At 39.2% G+C, this 23,996-nt stretch overlaps 1 protein-coding gene across 2 annotated transcripts in view; it reads right to left on the bottom strand.

The window, feature by feature from the left end:
* Znf565 (zinc finger protein 565) overlaps positions 1–419 on the bottom strand; it is a 47,510-nt gene extending 47,091 nt beyond the window's left edge. Inside the window, exons 1-2 of one of the 2 annotated variants that reach the window (XM_087191286.1) lie at positions 271–419; positions 5–116 (exon numbers count right to left, since the gene is read on the bottom strand). The gene's annotated coding sequence lies outside the window, so the exon portion shown is untranslated. Of the gene's footprint in view, positions 1–4; positions 207–270 lie in introns of those variants that run through there. The other variant, XM_087191287.1, reaches the window with a different exon arrangement.
* Positions 420–23,996: the final 23,577 nt, after the last annotated feature.

Genomic DNA, 23,996 nt, shown 5'->3' on the forward strand with positions numbered 1-23,996 from the left:
TCACCTTCTGCCTCCACTGGTCTCGTCAGGGTTCTTGCAAAGCGACCGATCTCGCCACGACGTCAAGAGAGCTGTAACGTTGGGCCGCTGTGAAGTCTGGGAAACGTAGTCCAGAGCTACAACAGCCACGGACAAGATGGCGTGTTCTTACCTCTGAGTCTGGGATTGGCCTGTTTTGAGACCGCGCCTGGGAGACCTCAAAGAGGGAGTCCCCACTCCAAACATTCTAGTGGGCTCGAGCTCATTTGAGTCCAAGGAAAGACCACTCACCGTAAGACCCCCAAACTCACAGGAGGAGGCTGCCAAGTTTGCGTGGGGGGAGGGGGAGCTAGAACTGTCCGCAGTGCCTTAAGGGAAATGTAGTCCAAGGCCAGAAAGCAGCGTTGCTGGTAGTACTGTAGCGGGTAATCACTTCCTGGCCTAGGCCTGGCTGGTTACGGGGAGCACGCTGAGCCGCATCGCAGAGACTTCTGGGAGTGCTCACTCGCCCACCCCCATATTGCGCAGGCGCAGCGCACCGAGTGGACATTTTGGTCTTTGTCCGCGGGCCCGTACGGCCTCTCGGTCCACGTGGCGCGAAAGTAGGAGGTGGGATCTGGGTGTTTTGGGTCGGTCGGGCCGGGGAGGTTGAAGGGGAGGATTCTTGATTTGTAGGGGCGCGGCGCGTGGGTGGGGAGTGGGTTTAAAAGCCTCTGGCCTACTATGGGGCGGAGGTGGGGGCCTCTGAGGAGGGTTGGAGCGTGAGTGACCCTGACTTTGACCGCAAAGTTTGACCCATTCTTTGGAATTGTTGAGCGAATGTGAAACGGTATAAGGTTATGTGTGGTTGCGCCTGAGGAGGAGATGTGGAGACCAATATTGAGGTACCGTATAACGTATGAGCCGCATTTCCCTTGTCGAAAGTGCTGATAATTATAACGGTGCCATCTTACAGAGTATTTTACTTGGAAGATCGGAAGGGGGAAAAAGCTAAGTATTGAATAAATTTTAAAAGATTTTTATGTAAAAACTCCTTTGTTTTTGACTGGGTTAGAATGCAAACACCCTTATTTTTTAAAAAAAATATTTCAAAGGTTTTTTTGTTATGGGATGCCTGCTTCCTGCCTTAAATCTCCTGATCTTTTAGTTATTTAAAAAAGGGGTGCTGTCGTAAATAATGTTTCTTTTTGAGAAGCAGTATCACTAAGCGGAAAGCCCAGCATTAGAGAAAAGGGCTTTAGGTTAGAAATAGTTAAATTCATTTTTTTAAAAAAAGAAAATTTGGTTGTTGACAGCATTTATCTGGGTCAGGACTAAATATGCAAACTCCTTAGTGAGTCGAAGTGTTCTTAGTGCATGAATTTTATAACATAATGGAGAGAACTACTTTTATTTGCATGCTTGGTTTTTCTAAAGACATCATCTTCAGTCCTGTTTCACAAAGCTTTGCATAATAAAGAGTTAAGTAGTGGGATACCAAGTGAAGATCTACAAATCAACAGCCTCAAATTTACAAACAGCAGGCAGTTAGAAGATAAAATTGAAGAAAAATACTATTTACAATAGCAATAAAAAGAAATTTAAGAAATGTACAAAAGTATTCGAGAAAAATCTTTGAAATACTAAGTGGTGTAAATAAAATACCGTGGTACATAAAGAATTGTACCAAAGAATGAATGCTAATAAAAGAATCGACTAAATTTTTTTTTTTTTTTTGGAACTAGATAAGGTGATTTTATTAACATGGAAAAATAAACTAGTAGCAGTAGCCAGTAAGCATATGAAAAAGAAAGCAATTACTCTTCCAACTGTTACTTTGTGATGATGTGTATCTGTAATCACTATACTGGGGAGACTGTGGCAAGAGGGGTCATCACAGTTCTAGGGCTGCCTGAGCTATACAGAGACCTTGTCTCAAAATAGCAAAATAAATAAATACAAAACCTCAGAAATAAAAATAGTATTGGTATTGGCATAAGCAAAGCCTATGAAGGGAAACTTGATAAGACAGTATTAGTGATAATTACAGCTGCTTTAACTCAACACTTAATGCTACAAATGTATCTACATTGACATGAAATAATATAGATACAAGATTGCTTATGGTAGCAATATTTGGCATAGAAAAATACTGGAAGCTTGGGGTTGTGGTGCAGGCTTGTAATCCCAGCCACTTGGGAGGCAGAGGCAGGAATATGGTAACTTTGAGGCTAGTTTGGCAATTTAGTGAGAATCTGTCTAAAAATAAAATTAAAAACAACAAGAGAGATTGTATATCTCAATGACAGAGCAAACCTAGGGCCCTGGGTTCAATCGCAGCACCAAACAGGAAAAAGAAACAATTCATGCCCATCAGTAATAGATTGGGTCAATATCTGTGGGTATAGCTAGGTAGTATAGTAATATGCAGCTGTTAAAAAGAACGAGGAAGAAGCTTTCTATATACCAATAATGAAATAACTACAAAAATTTATTAAGTGTAAAAAAGTACAAAATGTAAAGTATACATATTTAAAGTAAGAAAATGGATTATAGCTGGGTGTAGTAGCATGCACCTGTCTGGGAGACTGAGGCAGGAGGATTTGAGTCCAGCTTGGATATTTAGCAAGACCCTATAAAAAAATAAGAGGATGGGGATGTACCTCAATAAGAAGGCTCTGAGTTCAATCTTGAGTACCATCAAAGAAAAAAGAAGGGGTCTGGGGATATAGCTCAGTGGCACCTTGCCTGCTTGACAAGCACAAGATCCTGAGTTTGATTCCTGGTACCAAAAGAGAAAAAAGAAAAAAAAAGGGAAAAGAAGAGGGGTTATAGTATCTTTGTTTTCATTAACTCAGGAAATACATAATCTCTTTTTTTGACAAGGTCTCAATATGTAGTCCAGATTGGCCTTGAACCCACAATCTTCTTGCCCCAGCCTCCTGAGAGCTGGAATTATAGATTCATCCCACTTAAGAAACCTTTTAATGTAGTTTTGGGAATAGAAGAGTATTGGGAGAGAGAGAGGGCAAAAACAAGTACCTCTTCGTGTTTTTTTTTTAACTTTATGACTAGTACATGTTTTACAGTTAGTTTTTTAAAAGGGGGAGATAGGGCTGGGTGTAGTGCTGCAGGCCTATAATCCCAGCACTGTGGAGGCTGAGACAGGAAGAGTCCAAGAGTTTTAGTATATGTGCTGCCGAAGCAGGCAAGCAGATTGCCAAGAGTTTGAGGCCAGCCTGAGGTGAGACCTTGTCTCAAAAAACAAACAAAAAGGAGATAGGTTACAGAGCCATACTTCCTGTGTTAACTCTTTCAACTGCCACTTTAATGTCACAGTGACCTTAGGCAGGTACTTAAATCTTGTGCCTCAGTTTCTCATCTAGCCATACACAGGTAAAAGGATCTTTATTCACAAAGTGGTTGTGTGGATGGAGTTAATGTATATATTGCCTATTTAGTAAGTACTTGATAAATATTTGTTTTACAGTGCTGGAGTTCGATTCCAGGGCCTCACACATACTATGCAAGGCATCTACCTCTGAGCTGCATGCCCATCCTGCTAGGCCATTTTAAGCCTTGAGTCCATATTAGTATTTCTTTTTTTTTTTTAATTTTTTTGGTACTGGGGATTGAACTCTGGTCCTTGCGCTTGTGCAGCAGGCAGCGGAAACCACTGAGCTAAATCCCTGGCTCCTTATTAGTATTTCTAATTCAGTTTAAATGGTTTACTATTTTTATCTAATTTCTTAGCTCCTTATTGTTTATATTTAAAATTTTGAAACAAGTTAGTATTACTTAACTTTCCTGCATTAAAGAATGGTTTCAAAATAATACTGTATTGATAGAAACTATAAACACTGTATTGTCTTAAAATTTTCTTTAACATATGTATAATATGTTTAGCATTTTTTGTCCTTCCAGTGCATCTCACTAAAGATGTATATCAAAGTTCTCTGTTCAAAAGTTACTTGAAGTCCTTTACCTGAGAATTAAGTGACCAAGTTATTATCAATTTGTTTTCAACTTAAGGGACTCCTTTGTCCCCTCCCCCTTATCAGGATTGAACCAGGGCTTTTGCACTGAAATACATCAACTATATTTTGCTTTTTTATTTTTAGATAGGATGTCACTAAATTGAGCCCAGGCTGGGCTCAAACTTGCAGGGTTTTTTTGCCTCAGCCTTCCAGAGTGCTGGGATTACAGGCATGTGCCACACCTGCCAAGACACTACTTTTTTAAAAATGAACTTGATAGGGGCCGGAGATTTAGCTCAGTTTCACCGCCTGCTTCACAAGCACAAGGACCAGAGTTTGATCCCCGATACCAAAAAAAAAAAAAAAAAGAACTTGATTACTTTTTATAAAGCAAGTAATGTAAACTACATCTCACAGAAATACCTCATTCTGCTTCTCTCTTGTAATCACATTCTTTGTCTGATATAAGTATAGTTTATTGGAGTTCTTGTTTACCATTCAGCTGGTTGGTTGGCCCCTGGAATATTTATTGTTTGTTCCTGTTTCCACCCTCTTTACATAAAGGATAATATATCATATTCACCTTTCTGTACATTTACTTTCTTCACTTAACATGCCCTAAAGATGTCCCTTTTGAGCACTTTTTTTTTTTAGCTACTGTGTATGTAAGGTGCCATTGTGTTAGATGTACTGTAGTCCCCCTATTGAACATTTGGGTTGTTTCCAATCTTTTCTTTTTTTTTTTTTGGTACCGGGGATCGAACTCGGGACCTTGCACTTACGAGGCAGGCGGCGGAACCACTGAGCTAAATCCCCGGCCCTGTTTCCAGTCTTTTGCTGTCATTAAAAATACATGATGGGGTTCCTCCAAAGAGAAAGTGGAGACATCAATTCAACTTGTTAAGTAGCTTCTTGACTCATACAGAAAAGAATTTTAGGATGCCTCAGCGAGGGGCATAGAAAGGTTTTATTCATCATTATTAAAGAAATACACTGATAAAAGAATGCTGGCCCTCAAGAGAGGCTCCTTTTGGTTTGGAGCTAAGAATATTTGTTTTTAGGTGATGGAGGTAGGAAATGTGTGAATTTATAGAAATGGGTCAGTTTGCACGTGAAAGGCCATATCCATTTACAGGAGAAAAAGCACTGGCCCAGTCAGTTGTGTTTTTTGTTTTTTTGGGTTTTTTGGTACTGGGGATTGAACGCCGAACTTTGGACTTTGCACTTGTACCTTGTACTTGCAAGGCAGGCGCTGGAACCACTAAGCTAAATCCCCAGCTCAGTTGTGTTTTTTAAGATGAGTGACTAAAATGTTTTTCCTAAAGACATTCTTTGAACTCTTTGAATCTGATTCTCTATTGGTTGCTGCCCTTTACCTTATCAACTAAGTTAATTTATGAACTTAATAGTGTCTTTAAGAGGTGCGATGTGATGGGCCTGAAGTGGGGGGGGGAGGCCCAGGGAGTGAAGATAATGGATAATCTTGACTAACTTTGTGTCTTGAAGTTGCAATATTTTTAAGACACTTTGCCTCATTTCCTTTCTACCTACCATTATTTCCTCTATCCTGCTTCCTTACTGAATAATTTATCTGTGTCATTTTGTACTTAAGCAGGAATATCTCTAAAGTAGATTTCTCCAAGTGGAATTGGCCGGTGGGTAAGTACTAACACTCCCACTAGCAATGTGCAGGAGCTCTTTTTCCCCGTAACTTTAACATCAGACTGTAGTGTTGAATATTTGATTTTTTTTTTTAACCAAAGGCATAAAAAAGAATTGCTTGATTGTAGGTTTAATTTACAATGCAAGGGTCATATATGTTCGTCTGAGAACTGTTTATGTATATCCTTTTCAGGGATGGTGATGTAGCTCAGTGGTGCTGAGCCTGCCTGGCAAGCACAAGGTCCTAAATTTGATTCCTGGTACCAGAAAAAAACCCTCAACAAATATATATCCTTTCCCTCATTTTTCCATAGAGTGTCTTCTAAGAATTGTCATATTTTAAAAGATCTATGTGAGGCTGGGGATTTAGCTCAGTGGTTTCGCTGCCTGCTGTGCAAGCCAAAGGATCTGAGTTCAATCCCCGGCACCAAAAAAAAAAAAAAAAAAAAGATCTGTGTGAAATGACTTGCAGCCCCACCTCCACGTCCCAGATTTTCATTTGTTTTGACACTATTTGCAGTAGTTGCTTTCTTTTCTAAACCATTCAGAATCTGAAAAGTTTTGTTTTTATATAGTTAGATATTATTCTTTTCATGTATGATCATAGTCAGAAAGCTTTTTCCACTCCAGGTTTTACCCATGTTTTCAAATTCTTACAAGGCTGTCATTTACATAGGCTTTCTTTTCTTTCTCTGTTCTCTTTCCTTCCCTACTTCTTTTTCTTCGTTTTTTTCTTTCACTATTCTCTCTCTCTCTCTCTCTCTCTCTCTCTCTCTCGTTCATTCAGCAGTGCTGTGGATGGAACCTAAGGCCATGCCCACACTAGGCAAGTGCTACTACTGTGTTAAATCCCCAGCCTAGGTTTCATATTTGGATTTATATTTTTGATCCATTTAGAGTTATCCTACCCAGGCGTGGTGGCATGTGCCTGTATAATTGCAGCACTCAGGAGAACGGGGCAGGAGGATTGCCATGAGTTTGAGGCCTACTGGGGCTACATAGTGAGTTTAAAGCCAGCCTGAACTACATAGCAAGATTCTGTCTCAAAAAAACCGAAAAAAAAAAAGAATTGTCCCTATCAGACCAGGCTTATCTTTTTTCCAGTTGGTTATCTAGTTCTTCCAACACCATTTTTTAAAGGTTTTATCTTTACTTTTTTAAGATGCCACTTGCTAAATTCTCATTTATTTAGTCTGGTTTTGGACTTTATATTTTTATCTATTTATCAGCTGACATTCGTTTTTTAAATTATTAAACCTTAAAATTATGTTTTAATATCTGGTATAGCTGATATTACTGCTTATTCTTTTCAGAGTTTTCTTTGGCTATTCTTAATTGTTTGCTTTTTTGTACTAGGGATTGAATCCAGAGCTTTCATATTCACACTGAGTTATCCCCAGACATTTTTATTTTATTTTATTTTTATTTTAAACATTCCCTAAATTGCTCGACCAGGCCTCCCAGAACATAGGGATTACAGGTTTGTGCTATCATGCCTGGCTTTATTTTTCTATGTAAACTTTTGGATCAGCTTATCTGGTTCCAGAAAACAAAAATTTCCTATTGAGATTGTATTAAATTTGTAAAATAATTTAGGGGAAAGGGATATCTTTATGATGTTAAATATTCTTATCCATGTACATACTTTCTTTTAGTTTTTTATTTTGAAACAGTGTCTCACTATGTTGCCCAGTGTCTCACTATGTTTGGCCCTGAACTCAGAATCCTCCTGCCTCAGCCTCCCCAGTAGCTAGAATAACATTCAAATTTCCTTCTGATTCCTCTGGAGTATTATCAAATTTCCTTCATACAAGTTTTAAATACTTCTCACAAAGTTATTAACTTTATTTCCAGTTCAACTTTCTCTATAGATTTTTTTTTTCTTTTCTTGTACCAGGGATTGAACTCGGGGTCCTTGCACTTTCTCAGCAGGCGGCAGAACCACTGAGCTAAATCCCCAGCCCCTATTTGTAACTATTATAAATGATAATTGAGCAGGAGTCACCCCTGTAATTTGACTAATAGACTTGCCTCCATTGTTTAGATATTCCATAAAATGCTGGCTTTTTGGTTAGTTACATACATTATGATTAGTCATATAGATACAGATTGTCTGTGCTGGCTGGGTATCTGGAGCTATCAGTAGAAACAAAAAGCTTCAAGATTAAGATTATTTCTATGCCTGAGATGTTAAAGGAAAAAAAAACCCAAAGGCTGTGATTCTGCAATCTTTAAAGAATTAACTAGAAGCCAGGCGTGGTGGTGCACACATGTAATCTCAGCATTCAGGAGGCTGGGGGAGGAGTATTGCTGTGAGTTTGAGGCCAGCCTGAACTTACGTTGTGAGACCCTGTCTCAACCCCCTGTTCCAAATCAACTGGAATAAAAATAAGGTGCCAGATAAAACATTCATTCTTACTCTTCTGCTTTCTATCCATTCTCTCCTTTTAGGCAACTGAAAATTTGTTTCTCTTTTGTGTTCTTTTCATTCCTTCTTTCTTAGAATTTTTGTGGTAAATTGATTTTGTTACACTGATTGTTTTCATATGCTTTGTGGTATTTTTCAAATGAATTTACTTGGCCAGGGATTTAGCTCAGTGGTTCTGCTGCCTGCTGCGCAAGCGCAAGGACCCAAGTTCGATCCCCGGTACTGAAAAAAAAAAAAGTCTGCTTCAAATGAGTTTACTTAACTGTTGAGAAATTATCCTGCCCATTTTCACTGCTTTTTGCACAGTATCATGAATGACATTATTTGTATTATATTTGTTTGAGAATGGCTTTCCTAGATAAGCACCAGGAAAAAAAGAGGCATAGTCGCATTCTTTGTTTCATACTTCACCTGCCTTCTCGAGGGTTCCAGCAAAGGACTCCTCCTTTTGTGACTTGTTGACCTTCATTTTTCACCTCATTTAGCATCCAGAATGTTTGTGTTCACTTACAGAAGTTGCTAACTTTGGTATCTCTAGAACTTATTCCCAAGTACTTCTCAAACCACACTTCTTGCTTCCTCCATAGTCCTTTTCTCTGTAATCTGGGTCTCCATTCTGCTTTTCATCAGTTCCCAGTTCTCTTCTTTTTTTGAGACAGGATCTCTCTATGTAGTTCAGGTTGGCTTTAAACTCACTGTGTAGCCCAGGCTGGCCTTGAATTCATGGCGATCCTCCTGCCTCGGCCTTCCAAATGCTGACATCATAGGTGTGCACCACCATGCTCAGCCCCTGTTCCCATTCTGTAAGAAAATATTAACTGTAGACTTCAGAACTCTTAGAAGTCCTTAGAAGCCTCCTTTGCATTCCTACTTCCTCCTGAGGCGTCTATGCAACTTCCTGTTTAGTTCTATTTGAGTCTGATTAGATAGTTTGGAATTTTTTCCTGTCCCTGATTTTGTTGCTCATTAGTAAACTGAGTTACAGTTTTCACTTTGCGGTTTTCACAGAGGGAGGGGCCCCTCATCCTGAGAATGGTTATTTGCTAGTTAATTCTCAGATCTTGTACTTCAAGGACTTCTGGCTATTCCTACTTTTTTGGTTCCTGCGCAACTTGTATTTTGTGAGTTTTGGGCCATATTTAGAATTAACTTTTTTCCTACTGGTTTCACTAAAGATACACTTTAAATTGGCTGGATCCCAAACAAAGCACATTATTTTTTATACAATTTATGTGGTTTTTAGGAGAAGCATTTTAACCATTTGAAACTGAACACCAGCTGTGCTTCTATGAAGCCTTTCCTAGGTTTCTTGGTGTTGGCATTGCTAGGGTTCTGTCCTTGACTACCTTCTTCACATACTGTGTATATTCTGTTAGCAGTCATAGTAACATTCTGTTTCTTTAGCCACAGTGATAATTCTGATAACTGGCAAATTTCACTCTTGGCCTATTCTGAACTCCTGATATCCAGCTGCCTGCGTGTTTCTTAGAAACCTGATACTCTGCATATCCAGAATATCAAATTTGATATCCCTTGTATTGGTTGTCTCCAGCTAACTTACCATCTCATGTTTCCCTCTGTGTACATTATTTAGTAAAGTTCTGAGCCTTCTATATCTGCCATACCTAGGTACCCAGTTACGAATTGGCGACAGAGCTTTTTCAGAATACATAATAAATGATGTGTGTGTGTTTTAATAGTAACTTTTTTGTGATTTTGTTTTTTTGTGTGCCTTTAATTTTATAAAACACTTGGTATGATATAAGAGAATTTCCATGTACCATTTATTCAGAATCACCAGTCATTTTGCATTTTGTTTTTGATTTGCTTTTTTCATTTCTTTTGTTTTTTCTTGGTACCAGGGATTGAACTCTGGACCTTTTGCTTTTGAGGCAGACAGCGGAACCACTGAGCTAAATCCCTGGCTCCTTTTTTCATTTCTTTTTCTCCAAATACATGAATGTCAAATTGTTTTCTGAACATTTGAGGCTAAGTTACAAATAACACTCCTTTTATAAGAACTTCAACTTGAATCTTCTGTGAACAAAGACATTGTTTCATGTACATAGTAGAGTGATCAAAATCAGAAAATTTGACATTGATCCGTTAAGTCAAACTCACATTCAGATTTTTATCAGTTGTTCCAGTAGTGTCCTTAAGTTGATTTTTTAAAATGTTTTTGAGGCCAGGGATTTAGCTCAGTGGTTCTGCCGCCTGCCTCACAAGTACAAGGCCCTGAGTTCAATTCCTGGCACCAAAAAAAAATGTTTTTGAACAAGTGGATGAACATATATTCATAGGAAGTTTTTAATCCTGAATACTGTCACAAAAACTTAACTACACACAATAGCCTTGTGGCTTACTTCTAGAAGATAGGCACCTGTTGCTGTAGTCAAAGATAAGGAGTATTTGTGCTGGCCAGGGGTTTAGCTTAGTGGTTCTGCCGCCTGCCTCGAAAGCACAAAGTCCCGAGTTCGATCTCCAGTAGCAAAAAAAAAAAAAAAATCAGAAGTATTTGTGCAGGAGTAAGGGCAATAGTAAAAATTTGCTTGGGAACCTGGGTAGAAGTATGGTGCTAGAGAAAAATAGCAACCAGTCATATGAGAAATGAGCAGATTTCCTATGTAAGTAAAATTCTGAAAGTAATTCTCCCTTTCCCTATTTCTGGATGTATGGAGAGTTAAATAGCTCAGTGAATATGACTTTAAAATTTAGGATTCATAATATCCTAGGTTCCCAGGACATGGTAGCACACGCCTGTAATCCTAGCATCTGGGAGGCTGAGGCAGGAGGATCACCATGAGTTCTAGGCCAGCCTGAACTATGTAGCAGGACCCTGTCTCAAGAAAAAAGTTCTAGGTCTTTTGTGTACACACTTATGTGCTTTAATCACAAGGTAAAAAAATCATTACTTTTTTCTCTTTCACAGGGCCACTTCCTTGCGCATCTCTGAGAAGTGCACCTTCCTCATCCTTCAGAAGGTTCAGGGGCCCCAGGGCTCATCCTGAATTCTCGAATGGTATTTTGGTCACAGCAGTAACAGTCTAGTGCTGTGTCATTTTCCCCAGTAGCAGGTTTCAAAGAGACCAAACTGGATATGGTCTTCCATTGAAGAAGACAAACTGGATGGTGGAGAAAGAGTCTGTCTAGGTGAGTGAATGATAGCCAGGCTGGTAGAGATGTTTAGTTAACATTGATATCTCTAAAATGCTTTTGGGGACATTTCCTTATAGGCCCTTGTCTTGGGATATCACTTGTTATGAATTTCACAAGTACCCCAGTGACAGTTCCAGATGTGATTTATTTCTGTTTCAGTACTCTACTTTTTTTTTTTCCTTTGGTACTGGAGATTGAACCTAGGGAGGGCTAAGCTATATCTCCAGCTCTTTGCCCATTAGGTTTTTTGTGTGTGTTTTAGGGGTGTTTGGGGCTTTTTGGTGGAGGGGGTCAGAGTTTCCCTATGTAGTTGAGGCTGGCCTCAGACTCACAGTGATCCTTCTGCCTGAGCCTCCTGGATGCTAGGATTACAGGCATACACTACCACACCCAGCTCTTTGCCCTTTGAGACAGGGTTTTGCTGATTCGCTCAGGCACTTGTTGCAGACTTCCCTCTTCCCGCCTTAGCCTTCCAAGTAGCTGGGATTATAGACCTGAGCCACCATGCCCAGGCAGTACTACTGTACTTCTTTCATCTGATTTTGAAGGACTGTGTGCCCCTCTTATCTCTGTCTTGATGTTAGCACTTCATACTTTATTTTTACTACTCTTGTGATGGTTTTCTTTCAGTCTCATATCCAGTTTCATATCTCCTTATATGTATAGTCACCTTGTCCATTATCTTTTATAGGTCTTAAATCTTCGTATCATCTGATACTTAGGTTCCTGTTTATTACTTGGTATTTTGTCTTACACTTTCAGTGGTTAAGTGCCTCAGAATTATATTTTATATTTGCCTTCTTACCCACCTCCCCTTCATAGATTAACCCACCACTCTTTTTTTTTGTACTGGGGATTGAACTCGGGACCTTTCACTTGTGAGGCAGGTGGTGGAACCATTGAGCTAAATCCCCAGCCCTACCTACCACTCTTTGTTTGCCCCCAGTACCTCTTTCATTGCTGCCTTTCTGCCACTTTTTGTGAATGTCTGTGTTAGGAAGAAACAAAGATATGAACACACCAGTGAGGACAGGTTTGTTTAGAACAAACCCGAGAGAGACCATCCTGCCACTTAGACCAGACCTGTAAGATCTTAGACCAGTGTAAGGTCTTTTATAGGGCAAGAGAATAAAGGAGGCTGTGAAAGGAGGTCAAAATGGAACTTTCAAGGGGGAAAGCAAGGAACAAAGCTTGAGAAAGTGCAGAGAATGGTGGTTGCCGGGCAAGAGCAGGGCTGAAGAACAATGGGAGTTAGGAGGTTAAGCCATATCTTTAGCAGGTGTGAAAACAGGAGGATGGAAAGAGGCTTAAAGTGGTCTCTGGTCAGCCTATGATGGTGGCAGTTGGACTCCTTCAGTATATATGAGTGTTTCTTATTTAGTACATGAACTCAGATATTTTTGAGTATCAAGATACAGAGCAAAAAGTCTCCTCTTAGCTCTGACCCTTATAGTCCTTTCCAGAGATAGTCACTTCTAAGAGTGTCTCACATATCCATTTTTAGGTTGTATATGAATAAACCAATATATATTTTATATTTTTGTCACAAATATACTGTATCTATATGAGCCCTCCTCTCACCTTGTCATGTAAATAGTGCTATGATACATACCCTGTTGTGTATGTAATTTTTTCCTTAGAATTCTCTGTCAGTACATTATTAAATTTGTCTCTTAACTGATGGACATTTAGGTTGCTTCTAGGCTTGTGTAATTGAAGACATAAGTGTGAATACTTGCTTATGTTGATTTGCAGAGACACAGACAAGACTATATAGTAATTTACTCTTAAGTGAAAAATGTGATTGAAACAGGCGTATTGCTGTCAAAAGTAACCAATTTACATTTCTACCACTAGGTAGTTATTGAATGCTAGGAATTAGTTACTATTTCATGTACTAAAGAAATGTCAGTGATCAAGACAGTCAAAAATTTCTCCTAGAGGGCTGGGGATTTAGCTCAGTGGTTCCGCTGCCTGCCTCGCAAGCACAAGGACCTGAGTTCGATCCCCGGTACCAAAAAAAAAAAAATTTCTCCTAGAAGCTGTGTTGCAGTTGGGGAAGACAGACTGTGAATAATAAGTAAAAAACATGTCCCATCAAATAATGACAAAAGTACTATGGGAAAAAAGCAAGAAAAACTGCTGAAGTGAGGGCCAGTTGGAGATGTAATTTAATTTTAGTGTTTTTGGGGGAGTCAGTGGTGGGAATTAAACCCAGGGCCTTGATCATGCTCTAACACTGAGCTATACCCTCCAGCCTATGAGGTTGTGATTTAAAGTAAGTTGGTCAAGGAAAGGTCTCACTGAGAAAGTGATATTTGATAAAAGATCTGAAGAGTATGAGGATGGGCCGGGGATTTAGTCATGTCTCCACCTGCCTCGAAAGTGCAAGGTCCTGAGTTTGATCCTCGGTACCACCAAAAAAAAAAAAAAAAAAAAGTGGGGTGAAAAATGCAATGTTTGGGGAAGACTACCTAGGAGGAATAAAATGTATTAAAAACCCTAGTGTAGGAGCTTGCTGTCATGTTCAAGAAATAGTGATCAGGGTAGTGGGATGACACAGTGAGCAAAAGGGAATAAAGACTAGATTTGGTTAAGTCACAGGCTAAATTATTGGCTTTGGCCTTTATTCTGATTTGGAAGACCATCAGGAATAACTGGTCTGCTATATAGAGAATAACATACATAGAGGGCCAAGGATAGATATTGAAAAATCATTGATGACTCCCAGGTTTGGGTTTAAATAATTGGAAGAAAATGGATTGCTATTTACTGGGATAGCAGGTCTATAGGAATTAAGGGAGAGGTAATTGTGACCTCATGTGCCCTGCTGTTCTGTTAGACCACTTTTTTCAAGGACTGTCGGTAGATTTCCTTGTTCAGCCTGAAGTTCTCTACCATTCAGGAGTGCCAAGTAGTCTGTCAAGTCTCCTTCAACAAGCCCATATTCCTGGCTTCCATTGTTGCAGACAAGGAGCTGTGATTTCCTCTTGAGGCTGTGCTTTGAGTTTTGGGAGTGCATTTGTACTTGAGGGCCCTTAGAAACAGCCATGACAGGGCCGGGGATTTAGCTCAGTGGTTTCACTGCCTGCTGTGAAAATGCAAGGACCCGAGTTCTATCCCTGATACCAAAAAAAAAAAAGAATTACAGCTATTTCCTACTCTTACCAACAGTTTTTTTCTTCCTTCACAGACAAAAAGTGGGCATAGTTATCCTCTACCATTTTAGAAGACAGGATCTATTTGTTATATTGGAATCAACTCTCTTGGAATGCTCGCTCACTTCTTGTTTGATTGGTGTTTTGATGACCTGTGAGGTTGTATTATCTAAGTTGTTTGCTCATCTTTTGCTTTGTCTTTCTTTACCTGAATCCATTCTTATTGGAGGTGGCGCCTAGAACTCTAGGTTCTGCTTTTCTTCTTTCCTGGAAAGGACTCATCCATTCTAAAGTTAGAATGAATTTTTTTTTTTCCCGGAACTGGATATCAAACTTAGGACCTTGCACTTGCCAGGCAGGCACAGCACCACTGAGCGAAATCCTTGGCCCTAGAATGAATTTTTTATAATGTCAATTCTTTTGTTATCTCCAGCCTTTCTGCCTTGCCTGCCATAATTTTACCAGTTAATGTGACAAATAGCTGTCTGACTGATTTTCTCCTTGTGTCAGAAATCATAACAGTTTTACTTGCTATGGTTTCAGTTTTCCATAGTCAACTATGTTCTGAATATACAGTATTAATAAAAAATTTTAGTAATTCATAAATTTAATTGTGAGTAGTATGATGAAATCTCATTCTGTACTGCAATGTGAATCATCATTTTGTTCATTGTGTCCATAATATATACACACCCACCTTTTGGCAGCTCAGAGAGAGTCCATATTCGCAAAACTGCTGAGTGTGGTGGTATATGCCTATAAACCTAGCACTGGGGAGGCTGAGGCAGGATCACTGTGACATCAAGGCCAGACTGGACTGCATCGTGAGTTCAAGACCATCCTGAATTACATAATGAGACCCTGTCTCAAACCCCCTCCCAAAGGACCTTTATATTCACAAAACATTTATTACTGTATGTTATAATTGTTTTATTTTGTTGTTAACCTTTTACTATGCATAAATTAAACTATCATAGGTTTTATATGTATATATGAAAAAGATATATATATATATATATATATATATATATATATATATGAAAAAATACGTATGGGATTTGGTACTATTTGGTACTATTCATGGTTTCAGGCATCCACTAGGAATCTTGCAACTTATCTCCTGAGGAAAAAGACTACTATAGTGTTCTACCGAAATTAGAAATTTTGCCAGGTATGGTGATTACATGTAATCCTACCATTCAGAAGGCTGAGGCAGGAGGATTGCCCTGAGTTCAAGCCAGCCTGAACTACATAATGAGTTTATCTGAAAAAAACCACACACACACACACACACACACACACACACACACATACACACACAAAACCAAATTAGAAATTTCATATCTTTGTTTCCAGGTCCAGAGATCACATAAACCAGTTTTATATTGCGTCTAGGTTACTTTTCTCATAGTCCTATGATACTGTCAGTCAAACCTTTAAAAAGAATTCAGTCTATGCAAAAAGAATATATGAACCATATGGATATAAATGTGAACAAATTTCTTTCCCTCTATAAAATTCCCCCCTTCTTTTTTGGGGGGAGTCTGGTAATGGCGATAGAACCCAAGGCTATCTTTCTCATGAGCTACATCTTCAGCCTTGTTTTTTTTTGGACAGGAAGGAACTTGCCAAGTTGCCCAGACTGGGCTCAAATTTGGGATCCTTTGGCTCAGCCTCCCAGAGTGCTGGGCATTACAGATGTGCATCACCACACCCCAGCCTAATCCTTGCCTTTGATTATGAAGTGCTGTAATCCAGGTCTTACTGATCATTTAAATTTGAATTCAATTTCATTAAAATGTTCTTATTAATTCTGCCTTTTTTGATAAGCCCCCGATTGTTCATACTACTTCATAATTTATTTTGCCCGTCTTTATATTTTAGTGTCTAGAATCTATACCCTAACATTTTGAAGGGAAGGCTTAAGTTTTATTCTTCCTATAGGCAGTTTTTTGAGTACACATGAGATGATTAATCTGTGAATAACTTGTAGAAAGATTGTTGCTTAGTTCTCCCTTTTTTTTTTTTCTAGTACTAGGGATTGAACACAAGGCCTCACACAGGCTAAATAAGCACTCTACCGCTGAGCTGCATCCCTACCCAGCCCTTTAAAAATTTTGAGAGTCTTGCTAAACGGCCCAGGTTGGCCTAGAACTTGTGATACTCCTGCCTCGGCCCCAAGTGCTGGGATTACAGCATGTGTTGCTGTACCTGCCTTTTTTTTTTTTTTTTTCCCCAGTGTTCAGTCAAGGTTCAAGGTTCAGACTTTGCATTTGGGTTTTGTCTTTTCTTAAAATCTAAACTTTGTACTCTCCCTTTCCTCATCTCCCCCTCACACCATTCTCCCCTTGATATTGTCCTCAGGATGTTTTAAATGTATGCTGTCAGTCATTCAAAAAGAAAGAAAAAAGAGAGCCATTGGTGCAGTCCAGAATTTCAGGTTATGGTTTGGATGTTAAAAGACTTTACTGTATACAAATTTGGGTTTAAAAACATTTCAGGTAAACACTTTAGAAGAAGTGAACGTGATTGTGAATAGAAATTTAGAGAAAGGGATTTATTTTTTGGTACCAGGGATCGAACTCAGGTCCTTGGGCTTGTGTAGCAGGCAGCGAAACCACTGAGCTAAATCCCCAGCTAGAGAAAGGGATTTAGAAGAGACACACTTAGAGGAGTCTTGGTTTGGGTTTTTTTTTTATTTTTGGTACCAGGGATCGAACTCAGGACCTTGCACTTGCGAGGCAGGCGGTGGAACCACTGAGCTAAATCCCTGGCCCAGAGAAGTCTTAATAACATATTTGTGGAACTCCTTCTAGGAGGCTCTGTAAATCCTACAAAGGTTAAAAGCTCGGAGGGGATCAGGCTAGGCACACTCAAGGAAGGACATGAGAAACATGACATGCAGATTCATAGATTATATACTTTGCATGCTTGGCAGGCTCTTATGCCTGTGTATTTGTTTAACCTTCTGCTGAGAATACTTTATCTCCAGATACTGTAAGGGTAATTCTGTTTTTTTCATTCTGATGTAGTTCCTAACTTAGCACCGTATCTAAAATTGGAACTAAATTTTTTCCATAGCACTTAGAATTTACTATCAGACCATCTGCTTGTTATCTTTTGTCTATTAGAATGTAAGCTTGATGAGGGCAGGGGATTTTGCCATGTCATTTAACACTGTTCCTAAAGTATAGACCTGTACCGTGCACATAGTAAGGAAACAAAAAAGTATTTGTTCAGTTGATACTGAGAAATATTTTGAGCATCTCTTCTCAAACATTTTGGTCTCTGGTCTTAACTTTATTTTTATTTATTTATTTATTTTTAATTTTTTGGTACCGGGGATCGAACTCGGGTCCTTGCGCTTGCGAGACAGGTAGCGAAACCACTGAGCTAAATCCCCGGCCCATTGTTTTTATTTTTTTAAACTTTTTTTTTTAAAGAGCTTTATTGAGATTTAGTATAACAAAAGGTACCTGTTAAAGTATACAATTTAGTGGGTTTTAGGATATTTGCAAAATTACTGCAACCTTTACCACTATCTAGATCATTTCATTCCCACAAAAAAGAAACCCTGCACTCATTAGAAGTCAAATATGTGTGTGTGTGTGTATTTGTTTTGTTTCTGAGATAGAGTATGTAGTGCAGGCTGACCTCAAACTCATGGTGATCCTCCTGTCTCAGCCTCCGAAGGGCTGGGAATAGGTGTGCACCACCATGCCTGGCAGAAGTTAAGTTTATATTTTTGAAAGTTGATTAACCCAAAGAGTTTTGGTTTGGTTTGTAGGGGATATGATAATATTTATGTTATGTAAACATAACATTTCTAAATTAAGATAACTTTCAAAAATAAAAAAATGAGAACAGTGAAATGGTTTTACAGATTTTTTAGTATCTTCACTATCTTGTTTAAGAGGAGAAAGCTGGAATCTTTTTTCTGGTACCAGGGATCATACTCAGGACTTTGTGCTTGGGAGGCAGGTGTGGTACCACTGAGCCTACATCCCTGGCCCCTCAGACAGCTGGAATCTTACTGTAGTAATGTCATTTTGATTGAATTACATGGAAAACACTTGGATTCACACACTTCTCACTTTTCTATGTGGCTATGAAAGGAATAAGTTTTGGGGATTTGTCGTGGTATAGAGGGTTGAACACTGGACTTTGCACTGAGTAACATCCTTAGCCTTTTTAAAAAAAACAAAGTGTCACTTACGTTGCTAAATTACCCAGGCTGGGTTTGAACTGCCTCAGCCCCTCAAGGTACCAGGATTGTAGGCATGTGCCACCACATCTAGCTGCAAGAAATATTTTAATAGCCTTTTCAAATGATTTTAAATGTTCTTTTGGTACTGTAACACCGGACAAGTGCTAGTTTTTAAAACTGATACATGGAATTTGAAAATGTAGCTCAAAAGAAATTTTGTGGGGGGTTGAGACAGGGCTTCTCTATGTAGTTCAGGCTGGCCTTGAACTCACTGTGGAACCCAGACTGGACTTGAATTCGTGGAGATCCTCCTGCCTCAGCTTCCTGAGTGCTCTGACACTACAGGCATGCACCACTGAGCCTGGCTAAAAAAAATTTTTTTAAGCTAGTTGTGGTAGTCCACATCTGTAATCCCAGCAGTCTGGAGGCTGAGGCAGGAGGACTGCAAGTTCCAGTTCACCCTGGACAACTTAACAACTTGGTGACACCCTATCTTAAAATAAGAAAGAGCTGGGGTTGTAACTCAGTGCAAAGGCCTGGCTGGGTTCAATCCTTCTCGTTATCACTTTTTTTTTTAACTGTACTTTTTTGCATAGCACCCATTGGTCTGTCTTAAATTTTTTTTTTTTAGAGTAGGAAAAATTTATTGAGAGAAAGATAGCTTCTATCTAAGAGAGACAGAAGGGGGGCCAGAAAATGAGTTGTCCCCTGTCTTAAATTTTTTAAAAATCCATGGCAGACCTGGGCATGGTGGTGCACACCTGTAATCCCAGCACTTGGGAGCCTGAAGCAGGATTGCCATGAATTCTTGGCTAGCCTGGGCTACATAATGAGTTCAAGATCAGCCTGAACAATATAGTCTAAACTGACAAAAAAAATCCACGGGAGTAAGAAGTTCTGTTGTAGTATGGTGACTACAGATGATAATATCTTTTTTTTTTTTTTGGTACTGGGGATTAAACTTTGTGCCACTGAGCTAAATCCCAGGCCCTATACTATATATTTCTAAAAGCTAGAAAAAAGGATTTTCAGTGTTTTGCCATGAAAAATAACAAAAGTTTAAGGAGATAGACATGTTTAACCTTATTTATTTTTGTGGTTCTAGAATTAAATTCATGGTCCTCATACATGCTACACAAGTGTTCTGCCAATGAGCCATGTCCCCAGTACCTTAAATGATTCAAACATTACACAGTATACAAGTATCAAAATATTACATAGGGCTGGAGATTTAGCTCAGTGATTCTGCTGCCTGCCTCAAGCACAAGGTCCCGAGTTCGATTTCCGGTACCAAAAAAAAGTATTACATGAAACCTTTAAGTATGTATAATTTTTATGTTTCTATATATCATTTAGAAAGAACATTTACTTAACATTTATTAAATCACTCATTATTTATTTGAAAAACATTGGTTCATTGAGTTATGAGCTTTCAGAGGTTGACACATTTTTATGAAAACTTATTTTGTTGTTGATTTATTTTGTTTTGGTTTTTTTTGGTATCGGGGATTGAACTCAGGACCTTGCACTTGTGAGTCAAGCATGGTGCCTCTGAGCTAAATCCCTGGCCATGAAAACTTTTTTTGAGACAGGGTCTCACTATGTAGTTTAGGCTGACCTCCTGTCTCAGCCTCCTGAGTGCTAACGTTAGAGGTGTGCACCATTATGCCTATCATATATGTTAATATCAGCAGTTTTCCTGAGTGTTGGGATTACAGGGTATGCTGCTATACCTAGCTGAAAAATTTTTTTAAACATTTTTTTTTAACATTTATTGGTACATTTTAGGTACATAGGGAATTTGCACCTGTACATGATATATCTTGCCTCTTTTTTTGGTACTTGGGATCGAACTCCAGTCCTTGCACTTGCAAGTTAGATGACAGAACCACTGAGGTAAATCCTTGGCCCCTGCCTCTTATTTTTTTCCCATTCCCCCCTTTCCTCCCTATATACAAAAGCTTTGTTTCCATTTTTTCCTTCTATTTTTACTTTTTTTTCTGTCCCTTCCTTTCTTCCTTTTCCTCTCCCTCCTCCCTTGTTCCCCTTCTCATTTATACATTTTCTTCCCATGAAAATTCTTTTTAAATTTGGAAGCTGCCAATTATATGATAGAGGATACTGATTTTCTGAAATTATAATTTTTGCTAAAAATCTTAAATTTTATCATTGGCAGTGTATTACATCAGTTGTTTTCCTTGAAATGATTAGCTCACTTCATTCTATCTGAAGAATGAAATAATACCCAAGTCTGAGATTCTCCAAATAATATTGGTGTGAAAACTGGCAAGCTAAATGATTGCCCACATAAAGGGATTTATTCAGTAGAAATGTAAAGAAGTATAGTGTGGGAGAGAGGGAGGAAGCGGGGGAGAAAGGAGGAGGAGAAGAAGAGAAAAAAAAGATGCATTGTGATCCAGAGCTGGGTATATTTATGGGGCTTGGAGGTGACCAAGATGGATGTGTGGTCCTACTCTCTATTGTCAGGTCACTCATCTGGCAGTCCATGTTAGACTGCAAACAGTTTACATAAGCTTGAAGTAGAGATATGCTGCCCACTCACAACTGCTGCTTTCTTCTTTTATACAAGGTCTCACTATGTAGTTCAGGCTGGCCTGGGACTCTCAGTGATCCTCCTGCCTCAGCCTTCTGAATGGTGGGATTACATGTAATCCACCATACCTGGCAAAATTTCTAATTTCAATAGAATATTGTAGTAGTCTTTTTCCTCAGGAGATAAGTTGCAAGATTCCTAGTGGATGCTCGAAACGATGAATAGTACCAAATAGTACCAAATCCCAGTGTACAAAAGAAGTTTACACATTTTAAAATTTTTTCATAGAATATTTGTCACTCTTTGTTTGCTTGCCTGGTTTTCTATATTTCACACATATTCCTTTGTAATTTCCTCAGAGTAGTAAAAGCCCTCTCAATACTAGTTTCTACATAGTCAAGTGTATTGACAAATCTCCATTTTTTTTTCCCCTGGAGATTGTACTGGAATTTTTGTATATTTGCTGCCAAAGCGAGCACAGTACTAGAATTTTTGTCCTGCTCTGTCTGGACTGGCTGTACTCTGACCTCATAGTCAGGTTTTTCTCTTGTAGCTTTTTATTGCTATTATGTTATAAACTGTCTTTACTGTTTTCCTAGTTGTATCTTCTTGGGATCTTGGATCTTGTTGCCTTTTCTATTAATTTTGATGGTTGGCATTTTCCAGTAGCATCCTGAGAAAAAAGTGTATTTAGAGGTGAAATGTTTGAGCATTTGTGTATCTGAAAAACCTCTTTTGTCTTTGTTTTGTTTTTCTTTTATTGTGTTTTTGGTACTGGGGATGGAACTCAGGACCTTGTGCTTGCAAGGCAAGTGGCAGTACCATTGAGCTAAATCCCTGGCCCTTGCTTTTGTTTTTAAGAAAAGATCTCACCATGTAGCTCAGGCTGGCCTCTGACAGGTGTGTGCCACCATGCCCTGCCTGAGAAGCACCTTTATTAGAATGTCCGTTAGTTTGCTAGATTAGGATTAGAATTTTTCTCTCAAAATTTTGTCTTCTAGTTTCTTATGTTTCTTTTGAGAAATTTGATGCCATTCAGAGCCCTATTTTATTCAGTGATACATAATTAATTTCTTTCTGAAAATATAACCTCTTTTTCCTTGTGAAATGTTACGGTATTGCGCTTAGGTATGGGTCTTAATATATAAGTACCAAATGGGCCCTTTCTGTTTGGAGAATTAGGACTTTAGAAGCAGTTTTTTTGTTCTTTGAATAAATTTCCTGTAGTTAGTTGTTTGCCTTTTTCTGAGACTTTTTTTTTTCTAGTACTGGAGATTGAACCCAGAGCCTTTGCACTGAGCTACATCTCCAGCCTTTATCACTTTTTTGTTCGTTTTTTGAGACAGGGTTCTACTATGTAGCCCAGGGTGGCCTCAAACTCATGGCAGTCCTCCTGCCTCAGCCTCACGAGTCCTAGGAACACACACCCAGCCCTTTTTATCACTTTTTGTATTTCAAGACAGTCTTGCTAATTTCCCCAACTGGGCTTGAACTTGGAATCCCTCCTGCCTTAGCCTTCAGCTCTCTGAGACTCAGTTGTTGCATTTCCTTGTTTATTCTGTGCATTTGTTATGAAAACTTCCACCAGGAAATGCCACTTGCCACTAGTGATGGTATTGATTGCATCACAATGTCTGCTGGCCATCCCTAAGTTTGCTAGAGTTAGGTAATGTAAAAAAAATTTTTTTTGGAGTAAAGACCCTGTTCTTGGTAGATAGTAATATAGTCTACCCTGAGCTGGGGATTTAGCTCAGTGGTGCTGCCGCCTGCCCCGTAATATAGCCTACCCCAACTTATCCATTCCTGCATAGTCTTAATTACTATTGAAACTTCTTATGCTTTTTACCCAAAAGATCCTATTACTTTTTCACTGGTAAAATATCTTCTCCTAATTTTGTGATTGATACTAGGTTTTGTTTTGGAGACCTGGTTTCTCTGTGTAATCCAGGCTAACCTTGGAACTTGCTGTGTCATTTAGGCTGGCCTTGCAGTTAAGATCCTTCTGCCTTGACCTCTTGAGGGCTAGAATTATGGGCATGTACTGTCATGCCTTGCCACCTCCTTTTCCTCTCCCTCCTTCTCCCCCTCCTCCTCCTCTTCCTCTCCTCCTTTCTCCTCCTCTTCCCCTCCTTCCCCCTCCCTCTTTCCCTCTCTCCATCTGTTGTCCCCACCCATCTGTGTCTCTGTCTCTGTGTCTGTCTTTGTCCCCTTAAGATTGAGCCCACAGTCTTTGCACTCAGTTGCATTTGCAGCCCTTTCTTATTTTGAGACAATGTTTTGCTAACTTGCCCAGGCTGGGCTCAAATGTGCCATCTTCCTGCCTCAGCCTTCCCCAGTGTGGGGATTATGGGCATGTGCCACCATGCCCAACTTTCTCTATATTTTCATCTGCCTTCCATTTTAGTGGAGTTCCTCAAATGTATGTGGAATATTTGCTGCACTGTCATTTTAAAATGGCTCACCAAAGGTGGTTATGCACTCTTACCTGGAAAGCTTCAGTGGATGAAAGTAAAATGCCTTATGAACCAATGGTCCCTTCCCTGAAAAAAGGTTACACTGCCTTACTCTAGTGAACTCAGCCATGATCTGGTCCTGTTTTGGCCAGTGAAATTTAAGTACAATTAATGGTTACCTTGGGGGAGCATCCTACGTTTAACATAGGCTTTCTTTAGAAAAGGATCCTTTTATATCCTGCTCATAGGTATGTGTACCTCATGTGCACATTTTTTTGGCCTTCGCTACAAAATGGTGATTGATTTCAGTATAGCCACTCTTCCTTGTCTTCTCATATGCTGGATATCCTAAGTATGGAGATTCTTAGCATGAGTAAGGTTAAATTTTGTGACAAGGAGCATAAGTTATGATCTGGGTGCATTTCACCCAACCTTACACTACT

The sequence above is a fragment of the Heterocephalus glaber genome, unplaced genomic scaffold, assembly GCF_053883595.1.
Source record: "Heterocephalus glaber isolate CG9 unplaced genomic scaffold, H.glaber_assembly_v1.0 deba00001561, whole genome shotgun sequence".
Classification (NCBI taxonomy): domain Eukaryota; kingdom Metazoa; phylum Chordata; class Mammalia; order Rodentia; family Bathyergidae; genus Heterocephalus; species Heterocephalus glaber.